Source organism: Haemaphysalis longicornis, unplaced genomic scaffold (assembly GCF_048455015.1).
Source record: "Haemaphysalis longicornis isolate Haplotype H1 unplaced genomic scaffold, Haemaphysalis longicornis Haplotype H1 scaffold_112, whole genome shotgun sequence".
In the NCBI taxonomy this organism is placed as follows: domain Eukaryota; kingdom Metazoa; phylum Arthropoda; class Arachnida; order Ixodida; family Ixodidae; genus Haemaphysalis; species Haemaphysalis longicornis.
This window is the reverse complement of record NW_027526217.1, coordinates 515,493-538,107: the sequence shown is the minus strand read 5'-3', so window position 1 is coordinate 538,107 and position 22,615 is coordinate 515,493. Positions and strand designations below refer to the sequence as shown.

The following is a 22,615-nucleotide window of genomic DNA, read 5'->3' as shown; positions in this document are numbered from 1 at the left end:
AACTTCATAGGCACGTGTCAAAAGCACAATGCAATAAAGACCGCATATATTCCAGCTGTTCAAGCGAATCGCGCTGTCGGAGACGGATGCGCACTTTTTGGACGTTTGCAAAAACAAATTTACGATATTTGCAGAAATACCAAAAGCATCTAATTGGCATGCTTTAGGCAAGTTGTGTTGTTGTTCCCGGTATAATACGAGCTCTACGGCGCCCGCAAAATAGGACTGTATGAACAACGCTGGGCCTGTTTCGCGTATAAACAGCCGTGCTGGAGCACTGTTCGCAATATTTTCATGGCCCTATTCAAGATTCTGTGTGCGTTGTTTCTAATGCAATTGTCAATTTCTGCACAGGATGCACAGAAACGCACGTATTTCTTGTCCGTTGATCTAAGGCAGGTGAGTCCTAATATTTTTTTTATGTGCTGCAAGTTTTATTTTATTGGTGCTCAACTAAATTTGTGTAGTTATGGCGGTTTGAATCCGTCAGAATTTGGGTATTCCTGTAATAGAAAAAACTGTATGCCTTTAAAAAAGCGGGAATCATGCTTTGTTAACTGCGCCATTATAAGGGTTAACAAAACATTTGAGTTAGTTGGTTCATGGTAGTACAAGATAGACAAATAGGGCGCTAACGGACGAAAAGGAAGGAAGACACGATAGACATAAACAAACAGACGCGGTTATGTCTATGGTGTCTTCATTCGTCTTCGTTAGTTAGCCCCTATTTTTCTAGCTGCTACAGTCATTATAAGGCATTAGGTAATTGTGTAAGTTTATGGCTCAACGACGGAAGGTGGACTAAAAAGATGTCTGGGTAATTTGAGCGCTATGAATCTTCCAGTAGAAAACGATGTATGTCGGGCTCAAAGCTAAACAATATATGTTCATTCAAGGTACGTAGGGAAATTTTTATCTTAAGGTATTATTATAGCGTAGCCGCCATCAATTTGCGGAGCTTTGCGGGGTCCTCCAAAATGACTTTGGGGTCAGTTTATTCGAGTCCTCATTAGACCCAAGCTTTGGCTACAGGTATAAAGGAGAAATTTGGGGGATATATCTGTGTCCTGCGCATAGGGGGTGCTGGAAATTCCATCAAGCAAAGGGAGCAGTTACATTATTATAAATATCCGAGAAACTGACTCACGATACGGCAGCCCTAGATCCAAGTTTCTAAAGCACGGGGCATATAATACGAAAGTAGCGGATTTGGTCCTCACTCTGACAGCCCGTTTCTCTCAACGTTCCTCTTCAACAACTAAAAGAATAATTCTATACTTACGCGAATGAAGTCAGAAATACTTCCCCTCTGCCCTGCGTAGCGTTGTTTACTGCTGGCTTTCCGTTATCACTCTGTCTTCTTTCTATAAACTGTCACTCTAAAAACATGTTTCCGTGCTGAAGAAACTTTAATAGACGAAGGTGCGCGTAGAACAGCACGAATCATTAAACGCATGCAGCCAGCAGGCTGAGCCTCTTGCTTTTAGGTGCGGTGTACATTAGGACCGCACAACGTTCGTCCGCGTCCGTGCGCATATCATTTACAATCGCAAAAATCACACAGGCACCGGCAGGATTCGAGTCTGTGTCTGGTAGACCAGACAGAGTTAGTGTCAGTCGTCTTACCCCCTGGGCTGCGACCGTGGGTTGGTACTTGAGAGTCAAACGGCTTACTCCCTCGTCTGGAACGGTGCGGAGTACCTTTGGACCTCTTAATGTCCGTCCGCGTCCATCCGTGCGCACATCACCATCAAGCGAAAATCAAGCGCAATTCGATTTGAGCCGTGAGTTGAAGTTTCATTTAGAGAATAATCGAGGTGCAACTCACGGCACAAATCGAGTGACGGTCGGGGCGCAAATCGCATGTCACCGGGGGCGCAACTTGGATGCCATTTCGATTCCCCGTACTCCGCACCCTCGCCATCATCCACGGAGTGGAGATGCTGCCATTTTTAATCACAGTCATCCACAGTGCTGTAGATCATTTCGCAAATCAAATAAGTCGGCTGTCGCATTTTGTCCCAAGGTGATGCCATACTGCTGAGGGTGGAGGAGCCCTGTTCAATGATAGAAACATTAAAAACTACTGTGCGAGCGAACCTACACCGGGTGTGCGTAACAAGAACTTTTGCAAGAATGTTAAATGCGGGTGTGTCGTGCATCGTCACTTGTTAGTACTCCCCAATACTGTCTTTCATTTTACCTATTGATAAATAATGCTACCATTCCTCATTACGAAAAAGAATCCTCTATCAATATTTACCCGCACATTTGCCACGACTATACCTTGCATTCTTCACCAACATTCTACGTTAGATGCGTACGACCGGTCGTCGTTAAGACGCCGCCCAAGCTATATCAGGAATTTAATTTTATTTTATTTATTAACCATGGCACTTCGAGTTCGTTACGCCCATGGAGCCACTAATATATTTAGACCAACCGCCGCACCTGAACAGGGGTAATTATAGTAGGTAAACGCGACTTCCTCTTTCCTCACTCTCCATGCAGTTGAAGCCGGCAGTACTGGGTGGACGTTGCACTTTGCCCTTCTGGAGCGATGCCCTTAAGATTGAGGGAAGCCTGTAGTCAAGAACTTCTCCCAAACCAAATGATTTAACGAAGGTGATGACGTACACTCGAGTGACATTTGGAACTGGTATGGCAAATCACAAAAGGTCACAAACTCCCCGAAGAAACGATCGTTGCTCCAGGTGCCTTTAAAAACCGTGTCTTATCAGACCCTGACACTTTCCCCAGACGCTGTTCCGTTCGTCGCTAATACAAACCATATGACGTGTGCGCGGGAGATTCAAACACGATTTGCAAAAACATGCTCGCTGCTCCCCTGTGCGTGCCTAATCCGCAACACAACAAATTTGCGTGAGAGGTTCAAACACGATTTGCAACAACACGCTGGCCGGTGACGGCGACGCACGGCGTGATGACAGCAGAGTTGCGCGCGCCGCCGGGCGTTCGTTGATCACGCGATCACTTTCTGAGTCGCAGGAGATATGCGCCGTCACCGAAAAAACGACAGCTCACGCTGAGCCCAACTTTCGCATTAGGTGTATAATAATGTTTATTATTTATTTATTTATTTATTTATTTATTTATTTATTTATTTATTTATTTATTTATTTATTTATTTATTTATTTGTTTATTTATTTATTATTTTTTTATTTATTTCAGCCGCGTCTTAGAACTCAGGTCAGGAGTTGTCCGGAGCAGAGGAAACAAAAGAAAAAAAATTGGCCGCGTATCTGCTCCTTTCGTTGCAAATGACGTCAAAGGACGATAGTCTTAGTAGACGTTTGCCAAGGAAATGCCCCCATTTGTTTCCCGCTCACCTCTCATGCTGTTCCTGTACCGTCGCCCTCATCCCAATGTAAACACACTAAACGTTTGCGCAAGGCGATTTGAATTTACCGAGTTCCACTGCTACAGGCCGGGTTCCTCGATGCCAGCGCTGCAGTACGGCGGAGACGCGCTTGAATGAAGGCGACCGACTACAAGGTTTATAGAACCGCTTGGCCGTGCTCCACGTGCGTTCCAAGCAGAACGTGGAAATTAGTTGAACCTTTCGTTGGTGTTGCCGCGTGATTTTAAGACGATAGTCTTTCTTGGGCTACTTAAACCCAATAATTTTGGTCTGTCTGTATGTCTGTATGTCTGTATGTCTGTCTGTCTGTCCGTCTGTCTGTCTGTGACTCGATTCAGCCACCCGACCAAAGCAAAACAATGTCTGCCCAATAGTCTTACATAGTCACAGCTAAATCTACCCGTCTATGTCCGGTGTAATGTTCATACTTGTCAACATTGTTGAAGAAGAACAAGACATTGCGCAGATATGAGACAACAAATCAATACAGAAGTGATATTTGCAGTGTTCCTTTATAAAACAATCAAACATGCTTGACTTTTGCGAAATTAAATACTTAATCAACTGCAGAAAAAGAATTCACTCCGCGGTCGCCTGCTGTCGCCCGCGCCACTATAGCTTCTGGCGCCGTTTGAAGAAATAAACCAGCAATAGTTACGCACGGTTCCACTAAATAGGTTCTACGTTCTGCTAGCAACGCACGTGGAGTAGGGAAATGCGGTTCTATAAACGTTGAATTAGGGCGCCTCGATTAACGCGCGTCTTCGCCGTATGGCAGCGTTCGCATCGAGACACCCGGTTTGGAGCAGTGGAACGCGGAAATTTAAAATGATTTAAGCAAACATTTGGCGTCTTTACCTTGGGAGGAGCGCGACGCAAGAGGAACAACATGAGAGATGAGCGGGAAAGCGAAGGGATGCATTTACTTCGCAAAAGCCGATAAAGACTATCGTCTTTTGACGGCATTTGCAACGAAAGGAGCAGATACGCGGCCAATTTTTTCATATGCCACCAGGAGGCGCCGGTTTTCTGCAGTAGATGTAGAATATCATTTGTTATCGAAAAACCAAGCATCCATGAATTTTTTAATAAAGAAACACTGTAAATATCCCTGGTGTACTAATTTCCTGTCCTATATTTGCGTAATGTCTTGTTCTTGTTCAACAAAGTTGAGAAGTATGAACATATAAACGGGGCTTACACGTTTACATTTGGCTGTGAGTATATAAGACTATCGCGCAATATCAATTTTACTTTCGCCGGGTGGCTGAATCAGACAGACGGAGAGACAGACATACAGACCAACATTTCTGGGTTTAAGTAGCCGAAGAAAGACTATCGTTGTTTGAAAGAACGCGAATTCTCATGCCACCATTAAGACGCTCTGCGGCTCACAAGGTAGCAATAAATATCATTACAACACACACGATAACATGCATTGTTATGAAAGCAACAAGCTGCTTCTTTGTAGGTGGCATTCACACCCGAAGCTCCTTCCGTTCTGGTACCTTCTTGGTTGTCGAGAACGCACCCGTTATTCATCCCCCTAAAGCCGTCCTACGTTACTTTTACCTCACCTAATTCAAAAGCTAATATATACTAAGAGTTCTTCTAATGGTTAAGCTAAACTGCCTTCCTCAACATACCACTGGTGCTCAACGTTGGAAGGTTGAAGCGCAAGCTTCAGTGGTGGCCATTCAAGAGCAATACGTCACTGCGCTGTCTGGGTGCCTTGAGGGCCGCGTTGGCCAGGTGCTCTACAGCCTCTGCTGAAAGGAGGTCGTGAGTTTTGTGCTCAGGAACCTGAGAAGCCTAGACAGTGATAGCATTTCTCCTCCCTTTGAGAAATGTGCTGCAGGTCTGTAATATCTATTTCATTTGTGATGTTAATTTAGAAACGATGTTATAAGAACTCTGAAAAAAGGGTTCATAACCGTCATGCCGTGAACATTAACGGAAACACTATGTAAGGAATCGCAAGCATGCTTATTTATTTCTTTCATTTATTTCAACATACTTCAGGCCCTTCAGGCCCGATGCAGGATTGGTTACAGTGAATTAACGTTTTCATTCTAAGCATACCATAAGTATTTAAAAGGCAACTGAAAAGACAAATGAAGGATACACATGGACAGAAGTGAACTATACAGTGTCAAGGTTAAATCCACGAAGAAATTACATAAACGCTAAATATGCAATTTTTGCTCTTTATCACGCGTTAAAATCCTAGATTATTGGTGGCTCTTCCAAACTACTCTACAGATGTGCTGCTGACGGCGCCCGCCTTTAGTTTGTTCCACAGTGCGATAAACAGTACTTATGGAGAGTACTTTTGTGTGTGTACGTGGCTATGAGGTTGTCTGATACTCTTATCATGATTAGTGAGTGAAGAATGCCTGAAGGGAGTTGGAGGTAGTTAGTACGGGGTATGTTATAATGGTCGTGGAACAGAAGATATAATAACTGTAATCTGGATATCATTCTGCAGTCAGAGAGTTCAGAGGTCTGCCCGTTTTCGTAGATCGGAAACTAGTAAACCGTGAGTTGCTTAAGAAGATGAAACGCAAAGCGAAGTTCTTTACGCGTTCAAGTTTGTATTCTAAATATGTTTGGTGGAGGTTCCATATTATGTCGGCATACTATAGAGTTGGCTTAATAAGAGATTTATAGGCGTTAAGTGCTACTACTAAGGGTGCCTGGCGTAGGCACCTTCTTAAGAAGTTTAGCTTACCTAGTGTTTTATTACACATGTGTTCAAATGGCTTTCTTAGGATAAATTACTATAAAAAGTGGCACTACCTGTCCAAACGTGATCACTTCAGTATCCTCAAATTTATATTCAAAATGTAAGACTTTTCTTATTTGTGAAACTGATGCTCAACGTTCCGGTTTTTTTTTAGTCTAGTACCCCAGCTTTTGCCCCATGCCTGAATAGAAGTAAATGACTTGTTAAGTATTACCTGATCTTCTTTTCTTTTTAACTTCTATATATCACACAATGACCTGCGAACAGTCTAGTAGTAATAGATGAGTCAACATAGAATAGGATATTGTTGATATGAATTAAAAATAAAATTGGGACAAGGGCTGAGCCTTGCGGCACACCAGAAAAATACATCTAGAGGATTCGAGATTTGCTCATTTAAAGCAACGTTTTCGTTTTGGTCTTTTAAATAGCACTGAATCAATGACACAACTTTCGTTTCAACTCCTATTGCATATAGTTTTGTTATGAGATTTTGGTGGGGAACGACATCATACGATTTAGAGAAATCTAAAAATATTGCTTCTAATCGCCCTCTTTCGTCAAGTGAGATGGCAATATGGTTAGTAAATTCAGCAAGATGGGTATCCGTTCACGGGCCATTTCTAAAAGCATGTTGACGCTCGTGAAGGAGGGCATTAGATTCTAAATTGATCATAATTTGATTTGATTTGATTTTAGGTTTTAACGCGCCGACGCAAAGCCGGTGGTGAGACACGCCGTAGTGGAGGGCTCCGGAATAATTTTGACCACCTCGGGATCTTTAACGTGCGCCGAAATCTCGTACACACGGGCGTTTCTGCTTTTTGCCTCCATCAGAAAAACGGCCGCAGCGGCAGGGAATTCAACCCGCGTCCTCGTGCTCAACAGCACAACGCCTTAGCCACTCAGCCACCACGGTGGGTAATTGATCACAATTGCTTTGAAGTTACTATGTTCAAGCGTTTTACAAAACGTGCTTGTCAAGTGAATTGGCCTCTAATTATTAAAATCTTGGTTTGAGTCAGATTCGTGGATCAGTTTTATTTTAGCACTGCGCCATTCATCAGGAATTATGAAGGTGTTAATCGAGGCTGTGTATATATTGTACAGGTATTTTGAAATCCCCTCAAGGTATTCAAATAGAAAGTTATTTCTTATGCCATCAGGACCGGGAGATTTTTTAAAGTCGACCTTGCGTAAAAGGCTCAGGACACCTTCATCGCTGCTGATTTTTTTCAGGCATACGCTTATTAACAGTAGAAGGTTGTAAGGCTACTTGCGAACAAGAACGAGTAACCGGAAAATACTGTTTGAAAAAAGCTAATAAACGTATCGGGCTAAGTAGCAGGATCCGCCACCGTAGCATTAGGTGATTTTATTTCTGGGACTGAGGTCTTTTCAGGAGACAGTTAACGCCAAAAATTATGCGGCTCATGGCGCATAAACTAAGGCAGTAGGTTCATGCAGAAATTCTCCTGTGCTGCGCGTACTGTATCTCACATCTCGGGGATAAGGATTCCAAGATGGCTTATGTCACCGCGCTTGCGTCGGATTTTAATCTTTCTTTTTAGATGAATTGGTTCTCTTGCTGCCCAAGGGTATTCGCTGTTAAGACGCTGAATAAGTGTGTTTCGGAAAACGAGACAATCGCCTGAAAGCGGGACCACATCTTTCATACATCAGTATTGGCAACGAATTGGGCGAAACAGGATTATAAGTATATCAGGATAGACGCGTTGTTTGCACGGGTGTAGTCGTTAACCCCTTACCGCGTGAATTTTTTGATCCTGTGAAAAAAATTCAGTAGCCTTGATTTGTAACACAAACCCCCAAAATGTGCTTACCTTTTAGAAAAAACCCGCGGTTAAGATTTATTACAGCTTTTTTTTCGCCTATCCTATATGATACGCCATGCAGTTGCAGGTAATTTTTTGGACATGAAGAAAAATATAGGAAATGAATAGAGAAAGGAAGCGGGATTGAACAACGAATATAAAGTTATTAAAATGCATTTATTGCACCAAGGGGCTGCAGCTTCCCTGAAACTTCACCACTAAAGCAGTTTCATTGTGATGATGACAAGGCTGCTTGATGATAGGATGACGATCGTGATCACGCCGGAGAAACATGGTGATGTCCCATTTCTGTCATAACGTCGCCGCCCCAGCATCCTGACTGTCAGAGAAAACTTTATTCAGGAAGTAAAAGGAGGGATTGAGGGGATAAATTCAAGGGGATTCAAGGGGATAAAACCTAGGTACAGGACCCCAACGGCCTCCCATGGTGCTGTCGTTCCATTTGTTGGGAACTTTCGGTACTGTCGTAATACCATTTTTTCCGCAACGTGGCGCTGTGGTTTTTGAGTCGGGGAGGCTAACGGCATACCCCTAAATGCATAGTTTATCATACGTGATATGGCTCTAAATGTAGTCCTCACGGCTAATTCGGAAGGTGTTGGGCGCTCAAATTGTCACAAGAGGAAGCCAAGGAGGAATTAACCAGGCTAATACCTTTTTTGGGAAGAGAGTACATGTCAAAAATACAAAAAAATCCTTCATCTACCAGTTTGGAGCATTAAGAGCGCGACGCTGCCTCCACGTGTTCTGGAGTACAAATGGGGTTCAAAACACCTTCGGAAGATGGATACAGAGCGGGTGCAGTTGCCAAAGAGGACATAAATTCAAGCAAAACGTGGCAGATTGTTTTACTTTTCACGCATGCTCCGATGCGTATTATATACCATACGCTATGTGGTTAGGTTTTGGGCTCATTTTTTCGTGAGGTTGTAAATTGGCCCGTTAAGTTCATCATCATATTGTCGGAAATATCAGGGTCTACTATGGTCTTGCACTCTTCTAAGGAACTACTAACAAGCTTAACATCAAGCATAAGGGAAGACAGAGTGTTATCGGTAACAAGTTGATTTAAAGAAAACCTAATGCAGGGAACAGTAAATAATCATCACTTATCGTTTCCTTGCCATCGTGCGTACGGTTAGATTAAAATCTCCTGTAATAATTATTTTTGAGCGAGAATTGGCGTGTTGATCAAAGTAATCATGATTGAATTCAATATTGTAACGTGGTGGCAGAACAGATGAGACGAACAATGAGGAAGGTAAACAATCTATTTACACCATTTACATGGCGGCGGAGCCTGAGCAGGCTCCACCAGCACTTTCTTCGTCGACGTTGTCGCTGGTCTGTGTAATGGCGCTGTGGGGTTTATTCCACCTATATGTACCGTGACATAACCTCCCGGTCAAAGGCGATCATCCCGGTCCAAGCTGCGGCCCGATGAAGATCTTCATTCCGATTAGAAATGCGGAAAATTCAAGCTAAACAGCGGGCCCAGACGAGGTCGAAGGCAACACAGGTACAATTTCGTAGGTGACGGGGGTGACGGCGCGCTCGACGCAGTAGGGGCCAGTGAAGGGGGACATGAGCTTCTCAGACAGTCTTACTCGGCGAGCAGGGGTCCACAAAAGAACCAAGGAGCCAGGAGGAAAGTATGCAGGGTGGTGGCGCTCGTCGTATCGAGACTTCTGGGATGCTTGTGATGCCAATAGTCGTTCTCGGGCAACCTGGCGTGCCAGTTCAGCGCGGGCGATGACGTCAAGAGCATATGCAGTCATCGGCTGACATGAAGTCGGTAGGGTGGTGTCGAACGTTAAAATAGGCTCACGGCCAAAACGAAGGAAGAAAGGAGAATATCCAGCAGTGTGGTGCCGGGAGGAATTATAGACAAATGTGACGTAAGGTACGGTAATGTCCCAATCTAGATGGTCTGTTGAAACGTACATTGCAAGCATGTCCGTGAGCGTTTTGTTGAGTCGCTCAGTATGGCCATTTGTTTGAGGATGGTATGCAGTCGTCAGTTTGTGCTTTGTTTCACAAGAGCGAAGAAGGTCCTCGACAACGTGGGACAAAACGTACCGGCCACGGTTCATGAGCAACTGTCCCGGAACACTATGACGCAGGATGACGTCCTCCAGGATGAAATCGGTGACATCTGTAGCAAAGCTCGAGGGGAGCGCACGGGTGATAGCGTAGCGGGTAGCATAGTCTGTGGCTACCGCAATCCAACGACTCCCGGAGGAGGACAACCGAAAGGGGCTTAAACGGTCTAAGCCAACACGATAAACTTGTTCGGTGGGAATGTCCAAAGGATGCAACTGGCCGGCGGGACGCAATTGGGGCGTTTTTCGACGTTGGCAAGGATCGCACGCCGAGACAAAGCGACGCACAGTCCGGTAGATCCCTGGCCAGTAAAATCGCCGGCGGATGCGGTCGTAAGTACGAGCAGCGCCAAGGTGGCCAGCCATCGGCACGTCGTGAAGCTGGCGGAGGAGATTCGGGAGAAGTTGCTCGTGTACCGCCACAAGCAAGTCAGGTCCATCAGCCCGGAAGTTGCGGCGGTATAAGATACCATCCCGCAGCACGAACGCATTCAGAGAAGGGTCCGCTGGCTGTGAGTGGAGACGGCTGGTGGTCACTGATGTCTTTGAAGTCCGACAAAGAAAAGACACAAATATCCGTGTCGGGCACATCAGTCGGAGGCTCGTCGACGGGATGACGAGATCTCTGTGCAGTTTACCGGACTTGCACACAACCGAATGATCATGGTCTTGGAGGTATAAAGCCCAGCAAGCAAGCCGACCTGTGGAATCTTTCAGAGAACAAAGCCAGCATAAGGCGTGGTGGTCGGTTACAACACTAAACTGCCTGCCGTACAGATATGGTCTAAATTTGCCGACGGCCTACACCAGAGCAAGGCATTCGCGCTCGGATATAGAGTAGTTGCGCTCGGATGGGGACAACAGACGGCTTGCGTAAGCTATCACCCGGTCGAGGCCCGCTTGTGTTTGGGCCAGCACCGCTCCTATGCCATGGCCGCTGGCGTCTGTGCGGATTTCCGTCAAAGCAGAGCTGTCAAAGTGAGCTGATACTGGCGGGTTCAATAGGTGGCCGATGAGCGCAGAAAAAGCCGACTCAAATCAAATCAAATCAAATCAGTTTACTCGGGTAAAAGCCACTTTTGCAGCTTGACAAAGCCCGAGGAACCGGAACACCAGACAACGGTATGCAATCGGTTTGCATGTGACACGGAAACAAGGCAAAATACATTCCATGATAAAAAGAAAAAAATCGCCAGGTGTTCTATGTTCGCAAAAAATGACAATAAATAATTGTGCAATTTCTTCGTCTTTTTGTTGGGTATTGCATATAAAACTACATTTGCACACATAAGTACATATATTTGTAGACATTTTTATAATATATGCATGCGCTTGGCCCTTGGCGCTTGGCCCAGTTTTAGCGCTTGTCCCGTCCCCTCCGCGTCCTGTGTTTTTATTTAGCGCTTGTTTTCCGTCTGACGATGAACCAACAAGCCCAAACCTTTTCCCTTCCCAAGAGAACGCTGCATATTTTTTAAGAAGATCAATGAGGGGGCGAGCGATGGCAGCGAAATCCTTAACAAAACGGCGGAAATACGAACACAGCCCTATAAAGCTGCGCACGGCGTGCACTGAACGCGGAATGGGGAAGTCTTTGACGGTGTGTATCTTCTGGGGATCGGGTTGAACACCGGTGGAGTCGACTAGGTGACCGAGAATCTTGATTTGGCGGCATCCGAAATGACATTTTTTGGAGTTCATTTGCACACCGGCTCTGCGAAAAACACCCAGAATGTCCGAGAGACATTGCCGGTTAGTCTCAAATGTGGGTGAATACACAACGACGTCGTCCAGGTAACAAAGACAATTTGTCCACTTTAATCCGAGTAGAAGAGACTCCATCATCCTTTCGAATGTGGCAGGCGCGTTACACAGTCCGAATGGCATGACTTTGAATTGGTACAAAGCGTCAGGTGTTACGAAAGCGGTTTTTTCTAAATGTTTTTGTCAACAGCTCTTTGCCACTATCCGGACCGCAAATCGATGGATGAAAAGTAAGAAGCCCCATGTAGGCAGTCGAGGGCGTCATCAATTTCAGGGAGCGGGTATTCATCTTTCTTGGTAATTTTGTGCAAGTGCCTGTAGTCAACACAGAAGAGCCATGAGCCATCCTTCTTTCTCACCAAAACAATCAGTGATGCCCATGGGCTAGAGGATGGTTCAAAAACATCCCTTCTGAGCATTTCGTGGACTTCCCGCTGAATAACACCTCGCTCGGTCTGAGACACGCGATATGGGCGTCGACGTATAGGACTTGCATCCCTAGTGTTTATGTGATGCGTCACAACGGACGTCTGACATAAGGGCTGGTCGTCGAAGTCAAAAATGTCGCGATGGCTGGCAAGAAGACAGCGAAGCTCGTGAGCTTGGTGCGCTGGAAGGTCCCGGGAAGTCATTGTCGCAAACTCCTCTGATTTCGCGACGTTGTGGTAGTTTGCTTTGTCAACTTGGGCTGTGCCAAGGGCCACGGCAGAAATCTCGCAATTATCCAGTGGTAAAAGCAGGGCAAGCGCTGTTCCTTGAGGAAGGACTTGTGTCGAAAGTCCGAAATTTAGTAAGGTAGTGTGATCTGATTCTGGGCAACCTTTATGACCGAAAACGGGAGAGCCACGTGACGGTCGAGCAGCTTGTCTGCAACCATTGAAACGATGTAATCACCATCCCGCACGGGCGGAGACGAGGTCAGCGGAAGGTAGGTCACTGCCTGTGGGGCCAGGCGAATGTGCTCAGTGAAACGAAGCCGGGGCTTAGGTTCGACATCAGTAGTAAGGGGGCTGGGTAGCTCGAGCCGAAGAACACCCGAGGCGCAATTGACTAAGGCTGCGTGGTCAGCGAGAAAGTTCAGGCCGATAATAACGTCATGAGGGCACGTGTCCAGGACAGCAAACATAACAGGGATTTCGTGGTCGGCCAGTCCAACACGCGCAGTACACATTCCGGCTACGGTGGTCATCCCACCATCGGCAACTCTGAAAACACGGAACGGGGCAGACGTGAGGACTTTCCGTAGGCAGTTGCGAAGGGATGAGCTCTGCGCACTTGCGCAGTTGTGCGCAGTTGTGTCCTGCGCAGTTGTGCGCACAGGACAACTGCGCACCTGTATCGACTAGAGCAGTTGCCGGTACACCATAGACATGAAGGGCTAATAAGTTGTGCTTTCCGAAACGAGGAGGTAGAGGATTTTCGGGCCAGGTTGGAAATGCAGCATCACCTCTGGGAGCTGCACTGCCTAGTTTTCCTAGAAGTATCGGGTGGCACGGTCGGGCATCGGGGACGAGCGGCGATGTTGCGGCTATCGGGACTGGCGACGTTGGGGCGAAGGTGAGCGGTTGAACCGGGTGTGCACAGGGCCTTCATTCAAATGTTGGATATCCAAGCTTGGGGGAGTATGGCGCTGCGCATCGGGAGTGTAACCGTACTAGAAATACCGATAGCCGTAATGAGGGGACGCATTTGGCATGGGTGGAGTCCCGTGGTTCCTGCAGTAACGAGCGATGTGGCCAATGCGGGAGCAGTTGAAGCAAATTGGTCTGTAGTCAGGCGTTGGCCATTCAGCAGGATTGTGGCGGTGGATGCAAAAGGCGTTTAGGGGCTTATGTGCGTGGTTGGCCAAAACTGTTGGGTAGAAGGAGGATGGGGATGCCCGATACTGCAGACTTGATGAAGGCCCATGCTTGCCATTTCATCGCGAACGACGGCCTGGATTGCAGAGATCGTAGGACGTTGTAAGCGATCACCTGCATATGGCAGTGTGGGGGTCGGGCCCATAGCTTCGATTTCGCGGCGCACGATTCTGGTGATATCCGCATACGGGGCGACAAGGTCCGACTTGTGTGGAGCAGGAGCGGGTAGATGGACGTTATCGCAGGAAGAAGTCGCAGCAATGTGCGGGAGACGGGCAAATTGGTGAGCTATACAGAATCCCTTGGCCTGCTCAAATCGCCGACGCTCATTGATGGTGGAATCAACGGTGGCGCAGTCCTTACAAACAAGCAGGTGAAAGACGTCGTCGGCGATGCCCTTATTAAGGATATGGCCAACCTTGTCCGTTTCGGACATTCCTGGGTCAACTTTGGAGCATAGGGCCAAAACTTCGTGGATGTAGGTGACGTAAAATTTTGTGGATGTTTGAGCACGTGTTGAGAGCTCTTGCTTTCCCGCAAGCTGGCGACCAACGGGCGTCCCGAACACCTTTCTAAGCTCTTTAAAAACCTCCCAACTGGTTAGTCGTGCTTCATTCGTTTCAAACCATGTGTGAGCCGTTTTTTTGAGGCAAAAATCAGCGTTGGCGAGCTTAAGCATGTTGTTCCATCTGTTGTGAGCGCTCACACGTTCGAACCAATGGATCCAATCTTCTACGTCAGTGTCCTCCATCCCAGTGAAGTCACTGGGGTTCCGAGGGTGGCACACAACGATGAACCGTGAAGAGGATCCGGGCTCATTGGTAGGCATTGCGAGGCCGCGAGCATTGCGCCCACTCCGAAGTTCCGTGTTGGTATGAAGCCTCGCTGGCAAGAGGTACAGGAAACAGGAAGTCCAGCACCTCACCAAATCTAACGTGGTGGCAGAACAGATGAGACGAACAATGAGGAAGGTGGACAATCTATTTACACTGTTTACATGGCGGCGATCAGACAGCCTGCGCAGGGTCCGCCAGCACTTTCTTCGCGACGTCGTCGCTGGTATGTGTAAAGGCGCTGTGGGGTTTATCCGTCCTATATGCACCATGACAATATCTTCTGGACGAGAATTACGTGGTCGGTATACGCCCCCTAAAATATTTGTTTTGTCATAATAAGCACGTCTTCACTGAACAACCTTCAAGGTTAGAGATGTCAGGCTTGCTAGAATATTTAACGTTTTTTTTATTGAAACTGCTGTCCCGCCTCCCGGTGAGCGTCGGGCATTTCGTGGCAGCTTATACGACGAAGGAACTACCTCAGAGTACTGCACACCGGCGTGAAACCAAGTCTTCGTTATGACTACAACGGGAGGATTGTGGGGTAAAATTATACTTTCAAGAAGCCCGAATCTATTTACTACGCTGCGGGCATTAAAGGGACACTGAAGTGATATGTAAACATTGCGGGATTACTAGCGCAAATTGTAGTCCGGAGTCCCCAGGCCATGTTTCGACCACTCTGGGCGCGTTTACGCGGTTTTATTTAGTAGAAAAAATCATTCGAAAATGCTGTCCTCCTCTCTTTACGCTCGCCCATTTTCTGTGGCGTTTTCGTGTGACGTCGGGAGGAGCCGAGCTCGCAATTAGCTGCGCTACTGCACGGCTCCCCGGCCTTCAGGCAGAGTCAGTCGGCCCAGCGTTTCGTCCGGCGGCCGCCGACGGGTCGTCGCAATTCGTTCGCTTAGTTGAAACGAATCCAGGACACGTTTGTGAATGGAAGAATGTGCCTTTCTTTACTTGGTTAGTTGCACACTGTATCTAGCTCCAAGTCAAGGTCGCTTCACACAAGCGCTACACAAGCGCACATGCGACGCTTCGCTGACTGGTACGCCAGTAGGAAAATATAAGGCCTCTTGAAGGCGGGAGAAGAGTCAGCGAAGTCAATATAGGTACTAAGGAAATAAAATCAACTGATATTTTTTACCGTACAGCGTAAAACTAGGGTGCGGGAAGCACTTTTTTGCGCTGGGCGAACCAGCACAGCGGTCAGCAGCACGGCTACGCAACAGCGAACGCTTTTCCGTCTAAGAAATGCAATTGCTAGACGTGATATATTGTGGAAACTTGGGGAATGCTTACTGCACGAGCGCAAAACAACAAATAGTCACCTAAGCTGCTTGAAATGCCAAAACTAAATAAAAGTGCAAACTGGTTATATAATATATACCTTATAATACCACAGAAAGCAGAGCAGGCCCAAGACTGGATTTCTTCCACCTACGCTGTACGAAGGCCACACTGTTCTAATCCCCAAAAGTAATGATCCTGACAAACTGCGTAAAGTAGAAGGATATCGTCCCATTTCCTTATGTAATGTAGATTATAAAGTCTTCGCTAAGATTTTGGCCAACCGTCTTCAAAATGTAATTGAGCTACTAGTTGGTGACCATCAGACATGTGGCATCCGTGGGCGATCTATTCAAACTAACATACACATAGCAAGGTCTATATTGGAGTGTGTTTCGGGTACGTCAGCCCAGGTAGCCTTAGTACAACTAGATTTGGCAAAGGCATTCGATCGCGTCAGTCACCAATTTCTGTTTCGTGCTCTACAGCATGTGAACGCAGGATCTTGGCTTACCGAAGGTATTCAAATATGTTATGCTAATGGCTCGACAAGAGTGATAGTCAACAATCGGCTAACCCAACCAATCCACCTTCTTTCATCGGTTCGTCAAGGGTGCCCATTATCACCACTCCTGTTTTGCTTATATCTGGAACCATTATGCATGCGCATAATAGAGGACATTAATGTTAGAGGGTTCACGCTATCGTCCTTCGAAGTGAAAATTTTAGCATATGCCGATGATGTCGCTTTATTTTGTACTGACAAGGCCAGCGTGGAGAACGCTCTTGCCATTACACAAGAATTTTGCGAGGTTTCAGGTGCGGCCCTGAATTTCGAGAAAAGCTGCGGATTTTGGTTAGGAGAATGGGGAACCACTCCCGATTGTTTCGCCGGAATCAATTGGAATAGAGACCTAACTTATTTAGGAGTACCCCTGTCGCAGTTTCGCAATACTGACTCGCATTGGTCGGAGCAGGCGGTGAAGCTACAGCGCCAAGTGAATGACTGGCGGGGGACGGCAGCTGTCCATCTTTTCTCGTGCTCGGGCGTGTAACACGTTCCTTGTGACCCGACTTCTTTATGTCCTACAGGTGTTACATTGCTCACGACTGAGGATACAGGCTTTTCACCGGATTTTTGCAACCTTCATTTGGTGTTCGCGTAGTGAGCCAATGCGTCGAGATAACCTTTTTCTGCCGGTTGTGCGAGGGGGACTTGGGCTTGTTCATCTGTTTCTTTGGCAGCTTCTTTCTCGTTTATTCTACTTTCGAGATGTTCAACATCCTTTTTTGAAAGCTGTACTGCAAATACGTCTTGCACATTTTCTCCCTGATATTGTGGTGTCTTCGCTGTCTGTGGACGCCGCCCGAAGCCCGCGAGGTTTCCTCAAAGAAGTGGTTGACACAATTCGCTTCTTACAGGCTCGGTTTAGCCTTGAGTACATATTTACTGCTACGCGCGATTCTATTTCTGATGCCCTGGTTTCTGGGCTTTTTCCCACACCTTTATATCGTGTTCTGTGCCTACAGTGTCCGTACCAGGATGTCCTCAATAGAGTGTGTAAAATGTGTGTTCCGCCAGGTGTTAAAACATTTTTCTTTAAATTACACACTGGCACGCTCCCTGTTAAAGCTTGGATGAAAGATCGGGGTCTGTTTATAGCTTGGTCGACAGACTGTCGGCTCTGTACTCGACCAGAGACAATTGATCACTGCTTTGTAGACTGCAGAGATGCTGTCTTTTTCTGGGACATTCTACAGCGAACGCTCAAAAAAGACATGGATATTACGCCTTACTCTATCCGATTTTTGCCATTCGACTATCCTGGTGAGCCACCTTATGACATGTTCGTGTTGATTGGTTTGTACAGTCTGTGGCGATGCCGCTTATGTGATAGACATGCTGAGCCACCAAGATCAACGAAGTCTTATTTCAGAGAAACTGTGGCATTTGTACATAGTGTGTATAGTTCGCTTGACCAACCACCTGACTGGTTCCCTCTTTTGAACGCTTGTGTGTGTTTGCCTGAATTTTGATGTATATTTGCTTGTCATAACTTCAGGGTATTCTTTTGTTTGCTTGTATTCCTCGTACTGCAACGTCTGAGCGTATTTTCCCATGTAATAAAGAAAAAAAAAAAAGACCCTGTGGCCAAGTGGTTTAGAGCGCTGGGTATGGCATTGCAAGTGTTTTTTTTGCAAGTCGCAAGTTCGAATCCCCGCGGGTGGGTGCTTTCTTTTTATAAGTTAAGCTTTTCGTTTTCCGCCGATGTTTTCTATACTGAGTTCACCTTTTTTTTGGGCCGCAACGTTCATTGCTCCACGAACTAGTTCACAGAACGCGCGCAGGCTGGCACTGGCGCGCTAGCGAGTTCTTGTTGGCGCGCTGTTGCCATAAGCACCGACTGCTTGCGGGCAGTGGGCACAGGCCAGAATCAACAGACCCTTGGCCTGGTGCGAACACGCTTTTTACGATACAGGCATGAGTGAGGCAAGCTCCAAATATGGGGGAAAAGCGCATGGCATTTGAGCGTCTGCGGGGACGCGGAGGGCGTTCATGCACTGCGTACGCCCCGGCTAGTGAATGCTACGATTCCAAGCCGTCCTGGGAGGCTTATCTTACGCATTTTACAGCCGACAACATGGCAGAAGTGCGGTACGATGGTTACTGAGATATTGAGAATGCCCATCCAACAACGCCATCAGTTGTGTTTTAGAGAACCGAAACCGAAACCGAAACTTGTTTGATTGCTAACCTTGGGCATCGTCCAATCACAGTGCTCCCTCGTCCCAACGTCACAGCTTTAGTTGGTGCGGCCACCGCAAACGGCGCATAGTAATTTTTCTTCTTTCGCGCTGTGTAAAATAATTACCGATTTGTCAACCGGATAAACGATGAAAAGTGATCTAATTTGAGCCAGTCTACGCAGTGCAAGCAAAAACGGGAGCTTGACAAATTCACTTCAGTGTCCCTTTAAGGCTGATAATTCTGAGAGGTTTTATGCTTTGCTGTCATTTGCGTGCAGGAGTTCCTAGATATTTCTGTAAAGTCGCGTGGCGTTTGGTCTCTTGAATGCGAAGGTTCCTTTGAGCATCCCAAAGCTTGCCATCAATTTTTGTTTTGTCATAAACAAACGATACCTTTGCTCCTTTTACTTTAACGCCCGCGGCGTATTTCCAATGTTTTTCGCGTGTTTCCCTAACTGTCTTTGAAATATCTTCAGAAATAGAGATATCGGTACCTTTCAGCTTATTGAAACAGGACAGAATTTTCTTTTTTTCTGCGAGGTTATAAAGCCTGAGCACGACAGGTCGCTGGCGCCCGCTTTGGGGGTAACCAACTCTATGAATTAGTTATCCTGAGGCTACATCGATATCTAATATGTGCTTAAAAAAATCTTTCTTCCCTTTTTGTTCCAACTGGGTATCCCCTTTTGGCTCCTCAGTAACTCCGTGAATGACAAGATTATTCCTCCGGCTCCGGGTCTCTAAGACGTCTATTTTTCCCACCACGCCTTGAACCTGGGTACTATTTGACTGACGTGTTTCTTTGAATTCTGGAAGTAGTTCTTCACACTTTGTCAAACGGCCCATATTAATCGCGCTAATTATTTCGTGCAAGTTAGCAGTTAGCAACAGCTGTCTGAACACACTTTCAGTTTTTTGTTGCATCACTGTCTGGGTAGTCTTGATTTGTTCCTTTAATATTTTGCTTAGCATTTGCCTCGTAGTCATTCTTTCAGAATCAGACTCAGAGCACGGGGACGGCCCCGGATTCTGTTGAACATCACCCTTCGTTAGCAAGAATAATTTGATACCACTTATACTATAATTCATACATTATGGTAACAAGAAAGTGTGAGCTTTGCATCACCGTCAACGTCACAGGATTCTCTAGAAAAGAACATGTTTGATATTTTACACCAACCTGTATCACGAAGACAGAGTTAATCAGCATCCGCCCTTTTCGGAGCAACCAACCCGACTGAAAGGCGCGTCCGGATGGCTGCGGTTCTTTTAGTCGAGCGGGTAGTTCTGGTGATGTCACGCTGTCGACGTGTAGGCATCGGCTCGCCAGGCTGGGAGAGGGGTCCGACGATAGACACGGGAATCGCCGTTGACTACGCTGGCTGCAGGCGCTGAAGCATGGGCCAGCCTTCTGCCGTAGTCGTCCCATCTTGCTACGAAGCCGCTCTGCCACAGCGCAATCTGCACCACTAAGAAAGAGTTGATCAGCATCCGTGCGGTTTCGATGCAAACAAGCCTGTTTCGGTGCAACAGGTGCAACGCGTGCTTTCCCATTAGCTTCATTGTTGCTTTGTGACATTCTTTTTACGGAAATGAGTATTTTCAGCGGGTACTAATAAAGGACGTTAAATGCCTTCTTCGTCCTTTAAGTTTTACAATACGACCGATCGCATTTGGACGACCCGGGCTATCAAGACGAGGGGACGAAAATGCAGGGTGGACACACCGCATCACGAGACATACCGGGAAGTCGTATTCTCCAGGGAGTACAGGAGAAACAAGAGCGATATAGGTGAGGCTCCTATTGTAAAATTAGGGTAATTAAGTTGTCGCACTTAATTCCTAATTCTTCGCCAAATAAACTTTCAGCAACAAACGAGACAAAGCACTTGAAGGGGATATTTTACGACATCGACTTTTGGCATGAAGTGACATACATGCAAATAACAAGTGGAGGTATGTATACTAGTTCTACTTGTATTATACACCATAATTACAAATGGTAGTGCTCGCCTGCGAAGACAATAGTTGTTAATTTTATGTAAATATATACGAAGCTCTCTCCGCGCTTGTTGATACAAAAGCCTGTAAAATACGCGACGTTTGTCACAATTTCAGTGCGGTTAAATAGTCGTTTATGATACGTTTATAGGCTCAAGACGGGTGGAAGCAGGATCAAGAATAGTGAAGGGCACACTCTCCTCTACATCTCTTGATATCTCATCCTGGTATGTGCCTGTAAAGTCAATTCGCTCTTCCTCTAAGCTTAAGAGCGATTAGTACTGTGGAGTGTAAAGTAACGTGGAACACATGCTAGGAGAGCCGTTTACCTAGTTGCCAATTGTTCCAGTTAAGCAGAGACAAGCGCGTTTTCGCCGCGACGTACTCAGCGCTGCATCGCAGGGGTTCTTCGTCGCGTCCATGGAGAAAAGCCCACCGCGGCCTCTCAATGTTTCTTACCAGAATTTTGGGCTCAAATATGAACATTTGTTTTATTAATTTACTTGACATTAATTTACTCATGAATTACCAATGACCCTTGAAGGCCATTGAAGGGGTGGTACATAAGCGTGCCGAGGAATAAACCGAGCATGTAAAAACATAAATCAGCAGCTAAACGGTGCGGTACGAAGTAGTACTGCCGAGGAAAAACATCACACACAAACTCTTCCTTGAGTTAACTAAATGTTGCATAAGCATTTACTAGTACCATGCTTCTGTTTGTCGCCATTTTAAAACCGGAAGTAGCTGTGCCTACTTCCGGTAGAGAGAGGGGGAGATTACTAAATTTGGCAAATGCAACTTTTATTATTTTATACACAGTGTCTCTGGTTTGCCCGTTCTTGCATTGTAATTGTTTTGCCTTCCACCCCGACGTTTCAGTGAACCGTAGTAATTGTCTTCGCCCCATTTCAGCAATGACAGTGCTAGTGCTGGCACAAGGTACGCAGAGTGCGACAGGGCTACTCTCCGCCACATAATCACTCTCTTCGACGTCAGTTGCCACGAATAGCGGTGCAATATTTAGAGGTGACGCCACGCACGCAGGTTCCCAGCTAGTGACTGCACCCTGTCACGTAAACGCTATGGGGAGACCTTCACCCAATGTTGCTATAACTGCGAGTACAATACGCCCGCAGGGTTGTTCAGCGAGTGATTTCCCTGTCAATTGACAAACCGCTGCGCGGGGTGGCAATGACTCCGAACCCCGCTAGACACGACTCTTCTGCAGTACTTGCGAGAACGAACCCGGAGTTTAGCGAGTGAGATGCCTGCGCCCACGCCATGATATCAGTGGTTTCAACACCAATAGGGGTAGGTATCGTCTCTGACATAATAATTTCTTTCTGCATGTTAAGTTCATTTTGACGCAAACCTAGAATTCCTCTATATCGCTTAGCGCAAGAGTTTCGCGTCTGATTGCCACATGTCGCGGGTTCCAGTTCGATAGGAAAGCCCGCTTTCAGTGCTGCGCACAAGACCCCGTATTCGGTCAGTTCTGCTCCACTGAGCATCGGCGGTTGCGGAAGCGGCGGCAGTAAAGGCCGCTCAGCTGATAAGCAGCCGACTATCGTGCACCAGTTTTTGTCCGCGCCGCTCCTCGCCACTCCTCCTTATCCCTGCCGCTGGGGCGGCGGCCCGGCGGCAGCTCGTACATGCGAGACGAGTGGCTTTCCCGCATGACCTGCAACTCAAGATGGCGGATGGACGCGCGACTCTGCTCCCCTAGGTGAGCCATATATAGGAACTCTAGCGCAAACCTGTATTGCTGCGCCATCTGTCGACAAAGACCGCCGGGACGAGGATCAGGAAACTCACGCTCCATGCGCACTTTGTGCATGCCTGTCCATACTCCGTTATCAGTGATATCTTGTCATTCGCTTCGCCGCGATTTAATACTGTGGCGCCGTGTGACCATCACCGCGGGTCTGCTCTCACTGGTGCAACAAAATACGTAGCTCGCGGCCCCCTTTTCCGCGGGGCGCGACGTTGTCTGAACATAAGCTATCTGCGAATTGGAGTGTTGGTTG

The 22,615-nt window shown here is 46.7% G+C and overlaps 1 long non-coding RNA gene across 1 annotated transcript; it reads left to right on the top strand.

Annotated features, from left to right (window-relative positions):
• Positions 1-243: 243 nt before the first annotated feature.
• Positions 244-20,540, top strand: LOC144161451 (uncharacterized). Its single transcript, XR_013320471.1, has 3 exons — positions 244-399; positions 20,235-20,376; positions 20,454-20,540. It is a non-coding gene; the product is annotated as an uncharacterized LOC144161451 (long non-coding RNA).
• The last annotated feature ends 2,075 nt before the right edge of the window (positions 20,541-22,615 follow it).